The sequence below is a fragment of the Theropithecus gelada genome, chromosome 10, assembly GCF_003255815.1.
Source record: "Theropithecus gelada isolate Dixy chromosome 10, Tgel_1.0, whole genome shotgun sequence".
NCBI lineage: Eukaryota > Metazoa > Chordata > Mammalia > Primates > Cercopithecidae > Theropithecus > Theropithecus gelada.
In genome coordinates this window covers 35,559,049-35,578,138 of record NC_037678.1, presented here as the reverse complement: position 1 = coordinate 35,578,138, position 19,090 = coordinate 35,559,049, and positions in this window count along the sequence as shown.

Here is a 19,090-nt window from a genome sequence, read left to right as displayed (position 1 = left end):
AAAAAAGTTGTAAAGAAATCAGCTTGCTCATTTGCATTGTACATTTTTGCTTTCAAGCATTTTCCATGAACTGTGTGTGGATTCATTGCCTACATCAGATGACAAAGACTTGAGTGTTGCTACTAAGGTAACGTGGTCTCTTGTAAAATTAATTTTCTCACTCTGAATCTAGTTTTGCATAGTATTTACTTTTAAAACTTAGCAGTGGTATACCTATCATAGTTTTATGGCGGTAATGGACAGTTGGTCAGGGAAAAACATACATATGGCTAGTTGATTCAAAAAATTTGTTTAACTTTGATAACTAACAAAGATTGATAGGTACTGTGACAGGGTGTGAGCAGAAAAAAAATGAACAGGAAAATAAGTAGTGACAGGAAAATCACATTAGGAAATGCTTTCTCCAATAGACGAAACATGAAATTTGGTTAAGGTTTATTTGGATAAATACTAACACTTTGACTTTTAAATCATATGAGGGTAACTATCATATTTATGCTTGTATAAATCTTCAGGGGATCAAATTATGTGCAGTAATCAAGGAATCCCCCAGTCCCTTTTATTTGTAAAAACGTTGAGCACAAAGCCTATAGCTTTTTTTTTTTTTTTTTCCTGGAAACTTATAATTTTGGTATTGTATAGTTTTTAGGAGAGATTGTTTCTCTGCTTATATTGTTGGTTCTGTAGTGAGACTAAAATAATATCAAAAATTGTAGAAAATTCACTGAGTGTGGTGGTGTAGACGTGTGGTCTCTGCTACTTTAGAGTATGAGGCAAGAAGATTGCTAGAGCCCAGGAATTTCAGAAAAGCCTGGGCAACATAACAATACTGTATCTGACTTAAAAATATAAATTGTGAAAATGTAGAAATTTAAATTTATGCTCTCAAAATTTGTATTGCAACGGGATTTTTGTGTGTTTTATAAGTTGTCCATGAAGAGTTTCTTTAAAACACTTCATCTAATCGAATAATATGCATTTTGCTGCAAATAAACATTTCTCAAAGCAGAGACTCTTAATACCAATATGTTAAGAGTTTAACATCATAATTTTGTCATTGTAGTTTATCTAAACTATTTACTTGGCTGGGCCCAGTGGCTCACACCTTTAATCCCAGCACTGTGGGAGGCCGAGGTGGGGGATCACTTGAGGTCAGGGGTTCGAGATCAGTCTGGCCAGCATGGTGAAACATTGCCTGTAAAATACGAAAAAACACAAAAATTAGCCAGGCATGATGCTGCATGCTTGTATTTCCAGCTGCTCAGGAAGTCAAGGTGGAGAATCACTTGAACCTGGGAGGCGGAAGTTGCAGTGAGCCAAGATCACACGATTGCACTCCAGTCAGTGTGACAGAGCAATACTACCTCTTACAAAATAATATAACCACTCAAACTCCTTATATCACATTCTAAAATTTTGAGTTTCAGAAATTTTTATAATTAGTTGTTTAAGGAATCATTGGAAGCTCCTGCATATCATGAGGTACTGGAGGTCAGTCAACATATTTGTGTGTATCCTGGAGTACCTAGAATACAGTCTTCCATGTAAGAAGCATTTTAATTGTTGTTTTTTGAGATGGGGATTAACTCTGTAACCGAGGCTGGAGTGCAGTGGTGAGAAATTAACTCACTCCCATCTCCATTTCCTGGGCTCAGTTGATCTTCACACCTCAGCCATCTAAGTACTTGGTACTGCAGACCTGTGTCACCATGCTCGGCTGATTTTTGTAGTTTTTGTAGAGACGGGGTTTTGCCTTGTTGCCCAGGTTGGTCTTGAACTGTTGGGCTCAAATGTTCTGTCTGCCTCAGCCTCTCAAAGTGCTGGAGTTACAGGCATGAGACATTCAGCCTTAATAGTTGCTTAATCTGAATAAATAGACAAATGAATTTTTATATAATGGAATATTCCAAGTCACATACCTCATGTATCTAACAATTAAATATTTAAAATATTGCATACATTTGTATTATTGTTTAACATTTGAGGATGTATAAGTTTTGGGGTGTTATATTGAGAAATTATGCCATATAAAAAGGAAATAAATTAGAAATAGGTCATCGGTAGCAAAGAGGATTATAATGTATTTTCTAGTATCATTCAACTGGAATCATAACATTATTATTGCAGATTCACATTTCTTATACTTTTTATTAGCTCCCACTCACGTTCTATGAAATATACCTTTTCAAGCCATACATTACTCTTTAGAATTCTGGTGACCAATTATTTTTCTAGGTGGAAAGTTGAAAGTTCCAGGTTTCTCTCTCTGTTATAATAATGTTCTTTCAGGTAGTGGTAGATGACCATATTTAAGTAATTGAAGGTCTTATAATAATAAATTCTATCCCAGAAATACTTACAAAAAACTAATTCTAGCATAAATATTAATTAGTATTATTAGGGATACGAAAGACTAAAATGCTGTTATAGATCTATATCTCCATGTTCTTTATTGTACTTCATGTGGTTTCCTTTTTTTCTTCGCTTAAACTCATATTTCATTTACCAATTAGGCTTGTTTTTTGTTTGTATTTTCCTTCGTTCTCACATTTTAAATTGAAATTTTTGTGGAGTCAGGGTCTTGCTCTGTTGCCCAGGCTGGAGTACAGTGGCATGATTGTGGCTCACTACAGTCCCCACCTCTAAAGCTCAAGTGATCCTCCCTCATCAGCCTCCCGAGCACCTGGGATACAGGCACACACCATCAGGCGTGACTCCTTTTTGTGTTTCTGTGTAGTGATGTGTTCTCATTATGTTGCCCAGGCTGGCCTCAAATTCTGGTGACCAATTATTTTTCTAGGAGGAAAGTTGAAAGTTCCAGGTTTCTCTCTCTGTTACAATAATATTCTTTCAGGTAGTGGTAGATGACCATATCTAAGTAATTAAATGTCTTATAGTAATAATCTCTATCACAGAAGTACTTACAAAATCTAATTGCAGCATAAATATTAATTAGTATTATTAGAGATATGAAAGACTAAAATGCTCTGTTAGAGATCTATCTCTCCATGTACTTTATTGTACTTCATGTGGTTTCCTTTCTTTCTTGGCTTAAGCTCATATTTCATTGAGCAATTAGGCTTGTTTTTTGTTTGTATTTCACTTCATTCTCACATTTTAAATTGAAATTTTTGTGGTGTCAGGGTCTTGCTCTGTTGCCCAGGCTGGAGTACAGTGGCATGATCTTGGCTCACTACAGTCTCCACCTCTAAAGCTCAAGTGATCCTCCCACAGCAGCCTCCCGAGCACCTGGGATACAGGCACACAACATCATGCCTGACTCCCTTTTGTATTTGTGTGTAGAGATGTGTTCTCATTTTGTTGTCCAGGCTGGTCTCAAATTCCTGAACTCAAGCCATCCACCCACCTTGGCCTGGCAAATGGGCTGTGATTACAGGTGTGAGCCACCATGTCTGGGCAACATTGAGTTTATTTAAAGGAATTGATGAGGGCTGAGTATGGTTTTGCACACTGGTTATCTCAACACTTTGGGAGGCAGAAGTTGAAAGTTTCCTTAAGCCTAGGAGTTTGAGACCAGCCTGGACATATAATGAGGCTTTGTCTCTACAAAAATAACAATAAATACATTAGCCAGGCATGATGGTATGCACCTGTAGTTCCAGCTATTCAGGAAGTTGAGGTGGGAATATTGCTTGAAGTCAGGATGTTGAGACTGTAGTGAGCTGTAATCATGCCACTGCATTCAGCTCTGGTTGACAGAGTGAGACCCAGTTTCATAAAAAGAGATTCATAAGAAACTCTTGATGCAACTCATAATTTTTAAAATGGGAATTCCTTCTTGATATTACCTTAGCAGCATGTCCCCGAGAAAGTGTCAGAGCCTTTACCTGGACCTTCCCATGAAAAAGGAAATAGTATAGTCAATGGAAAAGAAGAAGTTGAGAACCATATTTTATTTAAAAAGTCATTTGATAGAATGCTTCTTTTAAAATATGAGTATGAACATAGTCTAATAGCTAAGTAAAATGTCCTGTTAACTGTATAATAAGTAAAGGAGAAGTCAAATGGTGATAAGTTGTGTCTCTAACCAAGGGTCAGCAGTTGATTCTATTGGGAGTACCACTAAAGGAGCTGAGTTATGAGTTCCATTTTAAGATACTCTAAGACCTGAGGCAAGTCACTAAAGAGGGAAGAGGAAATGAATAAAAGAGAAAGAAAGCCTGAGGAGGGCGGAGTGTACATGGAATAAATATTAAAAAAGTGGATATATATATTGGAGGGTAGTAAAGTCAAACTATTCTATAGAAGATGGAAGAACAGGGTGTTAGAAATAAGAAAGAAGATAGTGAGCTTCCAATACCAAAATGTGTCAGAGAATTACAGTAACGTTTTTCTAGTCTTGTTGTTACCCTCACTACTGGGGAGGCATTAAGGATTGACGTACTTTACCACACAGACCTGTGTTTTATCTACACATAACACTCTCCGTTATGCACACTCATTCACGCTAACAAACATACTCAGCCACATGTACAGTCATACAGACACTCACACACACATCCTTGCTCACAGTCACACACATTCTCTCTCACAAACTCACACTCACAGTGACATACTCAATCCCACTCACACCCACACTCTCACTCACTCACACTTTCTCTAGTACTCACCCTCAAACATTCATACTCATTCACATGCACACTCACACTTGCATGTTCACTCACTCATACTGTCACACACTCACAGACAGTAACAAGGTCACTCACACTCACTCTCACTCACTCTCACAAACACACGCACTCACACTCACTTTCACTTACACACACACTCACACTCTTCTTCATGCACACTCACTCACACTCACCCACACCCACACACATGCACACTCACACTGTCACTCACACAAATTCACACTCTCACTCACTGTCACTCATTCACATTCTCACTCACAAACTCACACTCACACTCAGTCACAGACTCAACTCCACTCACACTCACTCACACTTTCACTCATGCTCACCCTCACACACACTCACTCTCATGCACACTCACCCTTGAACACTCACTCACACTGTCACACTCACTCACAGACACTAACACTGACACTCACAATCACTAACACTCACACACTAACATTCACACACTTACACAAAGTCACTCACTCACACACACTCACACTAACATGCACTCCAACTCACACTCACTCACAGTTTTTTTTCTCCAACACGTGCCTCTCCATCCCTCCCTCAAACCTTATCTTCCCATCAGGGGCCTTCTCTGTGATGTGTGGTACACTACCTGGTCCGAGATGCACCCTGGGTTAAAACCAGGGATGCCAGGATCTTCAGGTGGCAGCGCAGGAGCTCATGGGAAGGCACTTTCATCTGGGGAGACCCAGGAACACGTTTCATTATTTTCTGCCATGTATGCCCGACCTCCCCTCACTCCAACCTTACTATCCCCTCAGGAGCATCTGGCCCTCTTTGTGTTAATGCTAACGGGCCCAAAAGGCACACTGATTTCAAAACAGGGAACCCAGGATGCCCACAGAACACTGCTGTGGCTGATGGGAAGTCACTTTCTTCATGGGGAGCCCATTAACGTTCCTCAGTGGCATAAATTTTTTTCTTTTTTTGCCACAGGAGCCCCATACACCCTCCTTCTAACCTCACCTTCCCCTCAGGGTCTTTCTGTCCATTTTGGAGTACCCTGCAGGGCCCGAGACCCACCCTGATTTTGAACCATGGACCCCATGGTCCCCAGGGGCCAGTGTAGGGCCTGATATGAAGGCATTTTTGTCCTTGTGGGAGCCAGGAACACTTCTCAGCTGTGCGATTTTCTTTTATTTTTTCTGCCACAAGTGCACCAGCTCCCATTCCTCAAAGCTAAACTTCCCCTCTGGTACCTTCTTCCTTCTCTGGAGCACCCATAGTGTTACCAAGACACATCTTGGTTAAGAGTCGGATAGACAAGGGTCCCCGGGCCCCAGTGCAGGGGCTGTTGGGAAGGCACTTTCTTCCATTGGGGATCAGAAATGCTTCTTGAAGACCCATTTTTTTTGTTGTTGTAATATCACAAGTAACCCAGCTCACAAACACTCACACTCTCACTCACTCACACTCACACAATCACTCACACTCACAGTCACTCACATACTCATACAAACACACACTCACACACAAGCAACCTCACACACACAGTCACACACATTCACACACACTATCACTCACACTCGCACTTGCACTCACTCACTCTCACACTCACAAACACACACATTCACACTCACTTTCACTCACACACACTTACACTCACACTCTCATTCATGCTCATAAACATACTCACCCACATGCACAGTCACATGCACACTCACACGCAAGCACATCCTCTCTCACAGTCACTCACATTCTCTCTCACAAACTCACACTCACACGGACACACTCAAATTCACTCACACCCACACTCTCATTCACTCACACTTTCACTCCCAGTCACCCTCACACACTCACACTCACTCACACACACACTCACACTTGCACACTCATTCACACTGTCACGCTCACTCACAGACACTAAAACTCATGGTCACTCACACTCACTCTCACACTCACAAACACACACACTCACTCACTCATTTTCACTTACACACATACACTCACAAGCACACACACTCACACTCCCTCACTTTCACTTACACACACTTACATTCACACTCTCCCTCACACACACTCACTCACACTCTCACACACACTCATACATGCACACTCACACACATGCACTCACACTCACAAAGTTGCCCTCTCACTCACAGTCACTCACTCACATTCTCTTTCACAAACTCACACTCACTCTCATTCACACACTCAACACCACTCACACCCACACTCTCACTCACTCACACTTTCACTCACACACACCATCACACACTCACATTCACTCACATGCACACTCACACTCGCACATTCACTTATACTGTCTCACTCACATTTACACTCATGGGCACTCACTCTCTCACACTCAAACTCGTACATACAATCACACTCACACATTTACTCACAGAAACTCACTCACTGACACACACTGACATACACACAGTCACACTCACTCTAACTCACACACACTCAGTTTTTTTTTCTCCAGAAAGTGCATCAACATCCCTCCCACAAAGCTTATCTTCCCATCAGGGGCCTTCTCTTTGATTTGTGATACACTACATGGCCCGAGATGCTCCCTGGGTTCGAACCAGGGACTCCAGGATCTTCAGGTACCAGCGCAGCATCTCATGTGAAGGCACTTTCGTCCGTGGAGACCCATGAACACTTCTTGGCAGCACATTTCATTTTTTTCTGCCACATATGCCCCACCTCCCCTCACTCCAACCTTACTATCCCATCAGGAGCCTCCGACCCTCTTTGTGGTACCCCTAATGGCTCTGATAGGCCCACTGAGTTTGAACCAGGGAACCTAGGTGCCCGCAGAACAGTGCTGTGGCTGATGGGAAGGCTCTTTCTTCACTGGGGAGCCCAGGAACGCTACTCACTGGCATCTAGTTTTTTCTTTTTCTGACACAGGATCCCCATATGCCCTCCTTCTAACCTCACCTTCCCCTCAGGGTCTTTCTGTCCATTTTGGAGTACCCCTGTAGGGCCTGAGATGCACCCTGGTTTTGAAGCATGGACACCACGGTCCCCAGGGACTGGTGCAGGGTCCGATATGAGGGCACTCTTGTCCGTGTGGGACCCAGGAACGCTTCTAAGTGGTGTGATTTTCTTTTGCTTTTTCTGCCACAAGTGCACCAGCTCCCCTTCCTCAAAGCTTAACTTCCCCTCTTGTGCCTTCTTCCTTCTTTGGGGCACCCATAGTGTTACTGAGACGCACCCTGGTTTGGAGCTGGATAGGCCATGATCCCCAGGGGCCAGTTCAGGGCATGATGTAATTCTTCCTTCTTTGGGGCACCCATAGAGTTACCGACATGCACCCTGCTATCCAACTGGTTAGGCCACTGTCACCGGGGATCAGTGCAGGGGATGTAGGGAAGGCAATTTCTTCTGTGGGAGACAAGGAATGCTTCTCGATGGCCCATCTTTACTTTTTGATGTATTACTGCAGAGAACCTATCTCACAAACACTCACAAACTCATTCACTCACTCACACTCACACACTCACACTCACACTCATGCTCACACATTCATACTCACACACACACAAGCAACTTCACACTCAAAGACATTCACACTCACTCACACACACTCACTCTCACACTCTCAGACTCACATTTAATCTGACTCACTCATTCTCAATCACCCTCACAAACACACACACATACAAATTCACTTTCACTCAAACACACTTGCACTCACACTCTACCTCACAGACACTCACCCACACACACACTCACTCACACTCACAAACTCCCACTCTCGCTCACAGTCACTCACATTCTCATTCACAAACTCACACTCACACTCACACACTCAACCCCACTCAACTCACACTCTCACTCACTCACACTTTCACTCACACTCACCCTCACACAAACTCACACACACACTCATACTCACACACTCACTCAACAGACTGTCACACTCACTCACAGACACTAACACCACAGTCACTCACATTCACTCACACTCACACACACTCTCAGACTCACACACTTACACAAACTCACTCTCACACGTACAAACACACACACTCACTCACTTTCACTTACACACACTTACACTCACACTCTCCCTCATGCACATTCACTCACTCTCACACACACACTCACAGGCACACAAACTCACACACACACTCACACACACTCACACTCTCGCTCCCTGTCACTCACATTCTCACTCACAAACTCACACTCACACACACTAAACCCCACTCCAACCCACACCCTCACACACACTTTCACTCACACCCTCACACACTCATACTCACTCACATGTACACTCACACTCGAACACTCACTCACTCACACTGTCACACTCCCTCACAGACACTAACACATGGTCACTCACACTTACTCACACTCACACTCACACACAGTATCACACTCACACACTTTCTGACACAAACTCATTCAATCTCACTCTCACACTCTCACTCACTCTGTCTCACAAACACACACTCACACTCACTTTCACTTACAGATGCACTCTCGCTCACACACACAAACTCACACTCACGCACACATTCACACACACTCACACTACCACACACATGTAATAATTCACACTCACACAATCATACTCTCGCTTACAGTCATTCATTCACATTCACACTCACAATCACTCACTCACACTCACAATCTCATTCTCACTCACACACTCACTGAAACTCACTCACACTAACACATTCACGTTCACACACTCACACTCAAACACAATCACACACGATCACACACTTAACTCACACTCACATTCACACCCATTCATGCACATTCACAAAAACACATTTGCACTCACACCCTCACTCACTCTCACACTCACACTCTCATTCACACTCAGTCACTCACCCACACTCACAAACTCACTCACAACCGAAGTCACTAACACTCGCATTCACACTCAAACTCACTCACACTCACACACTAACCCAAACACACACTCCCTCACACCCTCACTGGCACCCTCACTCATCACACTCACACTCACTCTGATACACACACTCACTCACACTCACACTCACTCACACTTACAGTCACACACTTACCCAGACTCACACACACACACAGACACTCACTAACACTATCACTCACTCACTCTTACGTACACTCACTCACGCTCATACTCATGCTCACACACACACATTCAGTCTCTCTCACACTTTCACACCTACTCACAGGCACTCACAGTCATACTTACACACACTCACAGTTTTTTTGTCCAACAAGTGAGTCACCATCCCTCACTCAAACCTTCTACACAGGGGCCTTCTCTCTGTTTTGTCATACCCCTACCTGGCCTGAGACTCACCCTGGGTTCGAATCACAGTTGCGAGGGTCTCCTGGAACCATCACCAGGGCTCATGGGAAGGCAATTTCGTCCCTGGAGACCTAGGAACTCTACTGGATGGCACGTTTATTTTTCTGTCACATGTGCCCCACTTCCCCTCACTCCTACCTTACCATCACCTCAGGGGCCAGGGTTCCTCTTTGTATTACAACTAACAGGCCTGAAAGGCACCCTGGTTTTGAAACAGGCACCCCAGGGTACCCGTGGCCCAACACTGGGGCCAATGGGAAGGCACTTCCATCCCTGGGGAGCCCAGGAACGCTTCTCACTGGTGCTTTTTTTCCCTTTTTCTGCCACAGGAGCCCCATATGCACTCCTTCAAAACTCACCTTCCCCTCACAGTCTATCTGTCCACTTTGGAGTACCCCTAGTTGTACCAAGCTGCACCCTGGGTTTGAGCCAGGGATGCCAGGGTCCCAGGCCCCAGTGCAGGGGCTGATGGGAAGGCACGGTTGTCCGTGTGGGACCCAGGAATGCTTCTAAGTGCTGCGAATTTCTTTTATTTTTTTCTGCCTCATGTGAACCATCTCCCCTTCCTCAAAACTTACACACACTCACACACACTCACACTCACTCACACCCGCATTCACACTCACACTCACTCACATTCATTCACACACAGAAACAGTCACATGCAGTCACACTCACCCACACTCTGACAAACTCACACACTAGCTCCCTCGCTCACACTCACTCACACTCACTTAAACTCACACACTCACTCACACTCACACTCACTCACACACACCCTCACACACTCACTCACACTCACACAGTCTCACACACTCTCACACATGCACTCACACTCTCACTCACTCACACCCTCACTCACTATCACTCTCATTCGCACTTGCACTCACACTCACATTCACAGTCACTCACACACACTCACACTCACAAACTCACAGTCACACTCACTCCCTCATTTACCCTCACTCACACACTCACACTCACACTAACATTCACTCACACACACTCACTCACACTCTCACTCACATTCTCACATTCACACTCACTCACCTGAGGCCTGAGATGCACCCTGGGTTTGAACCATGGATGATAGGGTCCCTTGGGCCTAAAGAAGGGCCTTATGGGAAGGTACTGTTTTACCTGTGGGTCTGGGGAATGCTTATCAGTGATGCATTTTTTTTCCTGTTTGGTGACACCAGTGCCTTGGCTCCCCTCCCTGGAAAGTTACCATCCCCTCAGGTGCCTTCTGCCTGCTTTGGGGTACCCCAAGTCAGCCTGAGACACACCCTGGATTTGAACCGGTGAGGCCTAGGTCCCCCAGGCCCACTGCAGGCGCTGATGTGAAGGCACTGTCTTCCGTAGGGGATGAGGAATGCTTCTCCGTGGTGCTTTATTTTTATTTCACAGGAAATCTACCTCCCTGCCCTCAAACCTTACCTTCCCCTTAGGGGCCTTTGTCCCCATTTCAGGTACCACTAGTGGGGCCAAAACACAGCCTACTCTTGAACAAGGGACTCCAGTGTTCCCAGGGCCCAGCGCCAGGGCTGGTGGGAAGGCACTTTCATCCATGATGAACCCAGGATAGCTTCTCAGAATCGCGATTTTTTTTTCTGCCACAGCTGCAGCACCTCACCTCCCTCACTATTAGCCTTCCCCTCAGGAGACTTCAGCTCACTGTTGGGTACCCTTCACACTCCCAAGATGCACACTGCATTCAAACGAGAGACTGCAGGTTCCCCAAGGTGCATCACAGGGGCTGATCAGAAGGCATTTTGGTCCATTGTGACCCATGACCTGATTCCCAGTAGCGCTTTTTTTCCTCTCCAACAGGTGTCTCACCATCCCTCCCTCAAGCCTTATGTTCGAATCAGGGGCCTTCTCTGTGATTTGTGGTACCCTACCTGACCCGATACACAACCTGGATTAGAACCAGGGATGCCAGGATCTCCAGGTAACAACGCAGGTGCTCATGGGAAGGCACTTACATCTGTGGAGACACAGGAACACTTCTTGGTGGCACGTTCTTTTTTGTTTCTGCCACATATACCCCACGTAACATCACTGCAACCTTACTATCCCCTCAGGTGCCTAAGGCCCTCTTTGTGGTACACCTAACGGGCCTGATAGGCACAGTGTGTTCGAATCAGGGAACCCAGGGTGCCTACAGAACTGTGCTGTGGCTGATGGGAATGCGCTTTTGTCCCTGGGGAGCCCAGAAATGCTCATTGCTGGCATTCATTTTTTACTTTTTCTGACACAGGAGCCCCATATGCCCTTCTTCTAAACTAATCTTCCCTCAGGGTCTTTCTGTCCGTTTTTGAGTACCCCTGCAGGGCCCGAGATGCACCCTGATTTTGATCCATAGATGCCACAGTCCCCAGGGGCCAGTGCAGAGCCTGATATGAAGGCACTGTTGTCCGTGTGGGACCCAGGAAAGCTTCTAGGTGGTGCAATTTTCTTTTATTTTTTCTGCCACAAGTGCACCAGCTCCCACTCCTCAAAGCTTAACTTCCCCTCTGTTGCCATCTTCCTTCTTTGGGACACCCATAGTGTTACCGAGATGCACCCTGGTTTCGAGCCGGACAGGCTGCAGTACCTGGGGTCCACTGCAGGGGATGTCAGAGCGGCACTTTCTTCCATGGGGGATGAGGAATGCTTCTCGACGTCCAGTTTTTATTATTGGTTGTAATACCACAGGTAACCCAGCTAACAAACACTCACACACTCACTCACTCACACTCCCACACTCACACTCACACAGTCACTCACACTCACACATTCATACTGACACACACACAAGCACACTCACACTCACTCACACACACTCACTCTCCCTCACACTCCCTCACAATCTCACACTCACCCTCACTCTCACTCAGTCAATTTCACTCACACTCACAAACACACACTCTCACTCACTTTCACTCACACACTTACACTCACACTCTCCCTCATGCACACTCACTTACACTCACAAACTCACACACACACTCAAACCCATACTCACTCACTCACACACACTCACACACTCGCACATTCATTCACTCACACTGTCACACTCACAGACCCTAACATTCACGGTCACTCACACACACAGTCACACTCACACACTCACACAACTCACTCTCTCACACACACTCACATACTCACACTCACACTCACTCAAACTCACACTCACTCACAGTTTTTATTTTTCCGCCAACAGATGCCTCACCATCCCTCCCTCAAACCTTGTGTTCCATTCAGGGGCCTTCTCTGTGATTTGTGGTAACTTACCTGGCCTGAGACGCACCCTGGGCTTGAACCAGGGGCACCAGGATCTCCAGGTACCAGTGCAGGGGCTCATGGGAAGGCACTTTCATCCGTGGAGATCCAGGAACACTTCTTGGTGGCACGTTTTATTTTTCCTGCCACATATGCCCCAAGTCCTCTCACTCCAACCTTAATATTCCCTCAGGAACCTCAGGCCCTCTTTGTGGTACCCCTAACGGGCCTGGTAGGCACACTGGGTTCGAACCAGGGTGCTTGAAGAACAGTGCTGTGGCTGATGGGAAGGCACTTTCATCCATGGGGAGCCTATTAATGCTCCTCACTGGCATCCAGTTTTTTCTTTTTCTGCCACAGGAGCCCCATACCCCCTCCTTCTAACCTCACCTTCCCCTCAGGGTCTTTCTGTCCATTTTGGAGTACCCCTCAGGGCCCAAGATACACCCTGGTTTTGATGCATGGACACCATGGTCCCCAGGGGCTGGTGCAGGGTCCGATATGAAGGCATTCTTGTCCGTGTGGGACCCAGGAATGCTTCTAACTGGTGTGATTTTCTTTCATTTTTTCTGCCACAAGTGCACCAGCTCCTCTTCCTCAAAGCTTTACTTCCCCTCTTGTGCCTTCTTCCTTCTTTGGGGCACCCATAGTGTTACTGATACGCACCCTGGTTTTGAGCCGGTTGGGCCACAGTCCCCGGGGCCCAGTGCAGGTCTATTGGGAAGGCAGTTTCTTCCGTGGGATACAAGGATAGCTTTTAGATGGCCCTTTTATATTATTTGTTGTAATACCACAGGTAACATAGCTCAGAAGCACTCACACATTAACTCACTCACACACACACTCACACACACAGTCACTCACACTAACACAATCACACTCACACACCCACTCACACACAAGCACCCTCACAGTGACACACACACACTCACTCACACACATTCACTCTCACTCACACTCACTCTCTTACATTCACACTCACTCTCACACTCACAAACACACACACTGACACTCACTCACTTTCACTTACACACACATTCACACTCTCCCTCATGCTCACTCACACTCACACACACTCACCCACATGCAAACTCACACACACTCACACTCTCACTCACAGTCACTGTCACATTCTAACTCAGAAACACATTCACACTCACTCACACACTCAACCCCACTCACACTCACACTCTCACTCACTCACACTCACTCTCATACACTCACCCTGACTCACATGCACACTCAGACTTGCACACTCACACTGTCACACTCACTCACAGACACACAGTCACATTCACTCACAGTCACAAACACTCACAGTCACTCACATGCACGCACTCACTCACTCAGACACACACTCACACTCACACTCACTCAAACTCACACTCGCTCACAGTTTTCTTTTTCTCCAAGAGTTGCCTCACCATCCATCCCTCAAACCTCATGTTCCAATCAGGGGCCTTCTCTGAGATTTGTGGTACCCTTCCTGGCCTGAGACACACCCTGGGTTCGAACCAGGGATGCCAGGATCTTCAGGTCACAGCACAAGGGCTCCTGGGAAGGCCCTTTCTTCCGTGGGGGACAAGGAATGCTTCTCAGTGGCCCGTTTTTATTTATTGTTGTAATTCCACTATTAAACCAGCTCACAAACACTCACACAGTCACTCACTCACTCACACATAATCACTCACACTCACAGTCACTCACACACTCACACATTCAAAGTCACACACTCACACGCATGCACCCTCACACTGACTCACACTCACTCTCACTCACACACTCTCACCCACTCACTCTCACTCACACTCAACAACACACACACTCAAACTCACTTTCACTCACACACACTTCCACTAACACTCCCTCATGCACACTAACTCACACTCACAAACTCACCCACAAGAACACTCACACACACACTATCACCCACACTCACACACTAACACTCACTCACAGTCACTCACTCACATTCTCACTCACAAACTCACACTCACATTCACACACTCAACCCCACTCACACCCACACTCTCATTCACTCACACTTTCACTCACATTCACCCTCACACACTCACAATCACTCACATGCACACTCACACTTGAACACTCACTCACACTCTCACACTCACAGACACTAACACGGTGACTCACACTAATCTTCACACTCTCACTCACTCTCACTCACACTCACAAACGCATTCACTCACTTTCTCTTACACACACTCACACTCTCCCTCTTGAACACAAACTCACACTCACACACACTCACAACACCCCCATACACACTCACTCAAACTCACTCACAGTCACTCACATTCTCACGCACAAACTCGCACTCACACCCACTGTCACACTCAACCACACTCACACTCATACTCTCACTCACACTCACACTGTCACTCACTTTCAGTCACACTCACAAACACTCACACTCATTCACTTTCACTTACATACACTCACACTCCCTCACACACACTCACACCTGCACACACACCCACACTCACACACACTCTCACTAACACTCACACACTCATACTCTTCCTCACAGTCACTCACATTCTCACTCACAAACTTGTAACCACACACTCAACCCCACTCACAACCACTCACTCACTCACCCTTTCACTCATACTCACCCTCACACACTGACACTCACATGCACACTCACACCTGCACACTCACTCAATCACACTTTCACACTCAATCACAGACCCTAACACTCATGGTCACTCACACTCACACACACTCACATTCACATACATTCACACTGACAAAATTACTCACACAAACTCACTCACTCACACACACTGACATACACTCACAGTCACTCAAACTCACCCTCACAGTATTTTTTTTCTACAACTGGTGCCTCACCATCCCTCCCTCAAATCTTATGTTCCATTCAGGGGCCTTCTCTGTGGTTTGTGGTACCATACCTGGCCTGAGACGCACCCTGGGTTCGAACCAGGGACTCCAGGATCTCCAGGTACCAGCACAGGGTCTCATGGGAAGGCACTTTCGTCTGCCAAGATGCAGGAAAACTTCTTGGCCTCAAGTTTCATTTTTTTCTACCACATATGCCACTCTTCCCCTCACTCCAACCTTACTATCCCCTCAGGAGCCTCTGGCCCCTTTTTGATACCCCTAATGGGTCTGATAGGCACTCTGGTTTCGAACCAGGGACCCCAGGGTGCCCAAAGAACAGTGCTGTGGCTGATGGGAAGACATTTTCATCCCTGGGGAGCCCATTACCACTCCTCCCTGGCATCAATTTTATTCTTTTTCTGCCAGAAGAGCCCCATACGCCCTCCTTCTAAACTCACCCTACCCTCAGGGTCTTTCTGTCCGTTATGGAGTACCCCTGTAGGGACTGAGATGCACCCTGATTTCAAACCATGGATGCCATGGTCCCCAGGGGCCAGTGCAGGGTCTGATATGAAGGCACTGTTGTCTGTGTGGGACTCAGGAATGCTTCCAAGTGGTGCAATTTTCTTTTATTTTTTCCACCACAAAAGCAGCAGCTCCCCTTCCTCAAGGCTTACCTTCCCCTCTGGTGCCTTCTTCCTTCTTTGGGTCACCCATAGTGTTACTGAGACACACCCTGGTTTTGAGCCCGTTAGGCCACGGACCCCGGGGCCCTGTGAAGGGGCTGTTGGGATGTCACATTCTTCCATGGGGGACAAGGAATGCTTCTCGACTGCCCTCTTTTATTTTTCGTTGTAATACCACAGCTAACCCAGCTCACACTCACTCACACTCACACAATCACTCACTCTCACAGTGACTCATACACTCACAGAGTGAAACTCACACACTTACACACAAGCCAGCTCACACACACTCACACTTACTAACACACACTCACTCTCATTCACATTCACTTACACTCTCACACTCACACTCACTCTCATTCACTCTCACACAAAAATACACTCCCTCACTTTCACTCACACACACTTACACTCATACTCTCCCTCATGCACACTCACACTCACAAACGCACACACCCACATGCACAGTCACACACTCATTCACACTCACACCCCCACACCCAACTCCACTCACACCCACACTCTCACTAACTCACAATTTCACACACTCACACTCTCACACTCACACACACACATTCACACTCACCACTCACATTGTCACACTCACAGACACTATCACTCACACTCACACTCACACTCACCTCACTCACTCACTCTCACACTCACAAACACACTCACTCACTTACACTTACACTTACACTCTCTCTCACACACACTCACTCACACTCACACACACTCACACACATGCACATGCAGACTCACCCAGACTCACTTACACTCACACACTCACACTCTCACTCAGTCACTCACACACATTCTCACTCACAAACTCATGTTCACACTCCTACGCTCAACCCCACTCACACACTCTCACTCACACTTTCACTCACACTCACCCTCACACACTAACATGCACACTCACACTCACACTCTCACTCACACTTTCACACTCACACTTACACTCATGGTCACTCAAACTCACTCACACTCGCACACACACTCACCCTCACACTCACACACTTACACAAACTCACTCACTCATACACAGTCACACTCTCTGTAACTCACATGCATTCAGAGATTTTTTTCTCCAACAGGTGCCTCACCATCCCTCCCTCAAACCTTATCTTCCCATCAGGGGCCTTCTTTGTGATTTGTGGTACCCTACGTGGCCTGAGACGCACCCTGTGGCTGAACCAGGGACACCAGGGTCTTCAGGTAACAGTGCAGGGACTTGTGGGAAAGCATTTTCATCTGTGGAGACCTAGGAACACTTCTTGGAGGCATGTTTTATTTTTTTCTGCCACATATGCCCCACCTCCCCTCACTCCAATCTTACTATCCCCTCTTTGTGGTACCCCTAATGGGCCCGATGGGCACACTGGCTTTGAACCAGGGAACCCACCCCTCAGGGTCTTTCTCTCCGTTTTGGAGTACCACTGAAGGGCCTGAGAAGCTCCCTGATTTCGAACCATGGATGCCATAGACCCCAGGGGCCAGTGCAGGGTCTGATATGAAGGCACTGTTGTCCGCATGGAACCCAGGAGTGCTGCTAAGCAGTGCAATTTTCTTTTAATTTTTCTGCCACAAGAGCACCAGCTCCCATTCCTCAAAGCTTAACTTTCCCTCTGGTGCCTTCTTCCTTCTTTGGTGCACCCGAGATGCACCAAGGTATCGAGCCTTTTAGGCCACGGACCCTGGGGCCCAGTGCAAGGGCTGTAGGGAAGGCACTTACTTCCATGGGGTACAAGGAATTCTTGATGGCCCATTTTCATTTTTTGTTGTAATACCACAGGTAACCCAGCTCACACACACTCACTCACTCACACGCAATCACCCACACTCACAGTCACTCACACTCACACATTCATACTCACACTCACACACAAGCACCCTCACACTCACACACACTCACACTCACTTACATACTCTCACAATCACTCACACTCACACTATCACACACTCACTCTCACACTCACAAGCACACACACTCACAAATCACTTACTTTCACTCACATACACTCACACTCTCCACAGGCACACTCACTGACACTCACAAACACACTCACACTAATGCACACTCACGCACATACACTCACACTCATGCTAACAGTCAAATTCTCACTCACAATCTCACATTTGCACTCACACATTCAACCCCACTCACACTCACAATCTCATTCACTCACACACTTTCACACTCACCCTCGCACACTCACACTCACACACTCACTCACACTGTCACACTCACAGACACTAACACTCACGGTCACTCACACACACACACTCTCACACTCACACACTTACACAAACTCACTCATTCACACACACACACATAC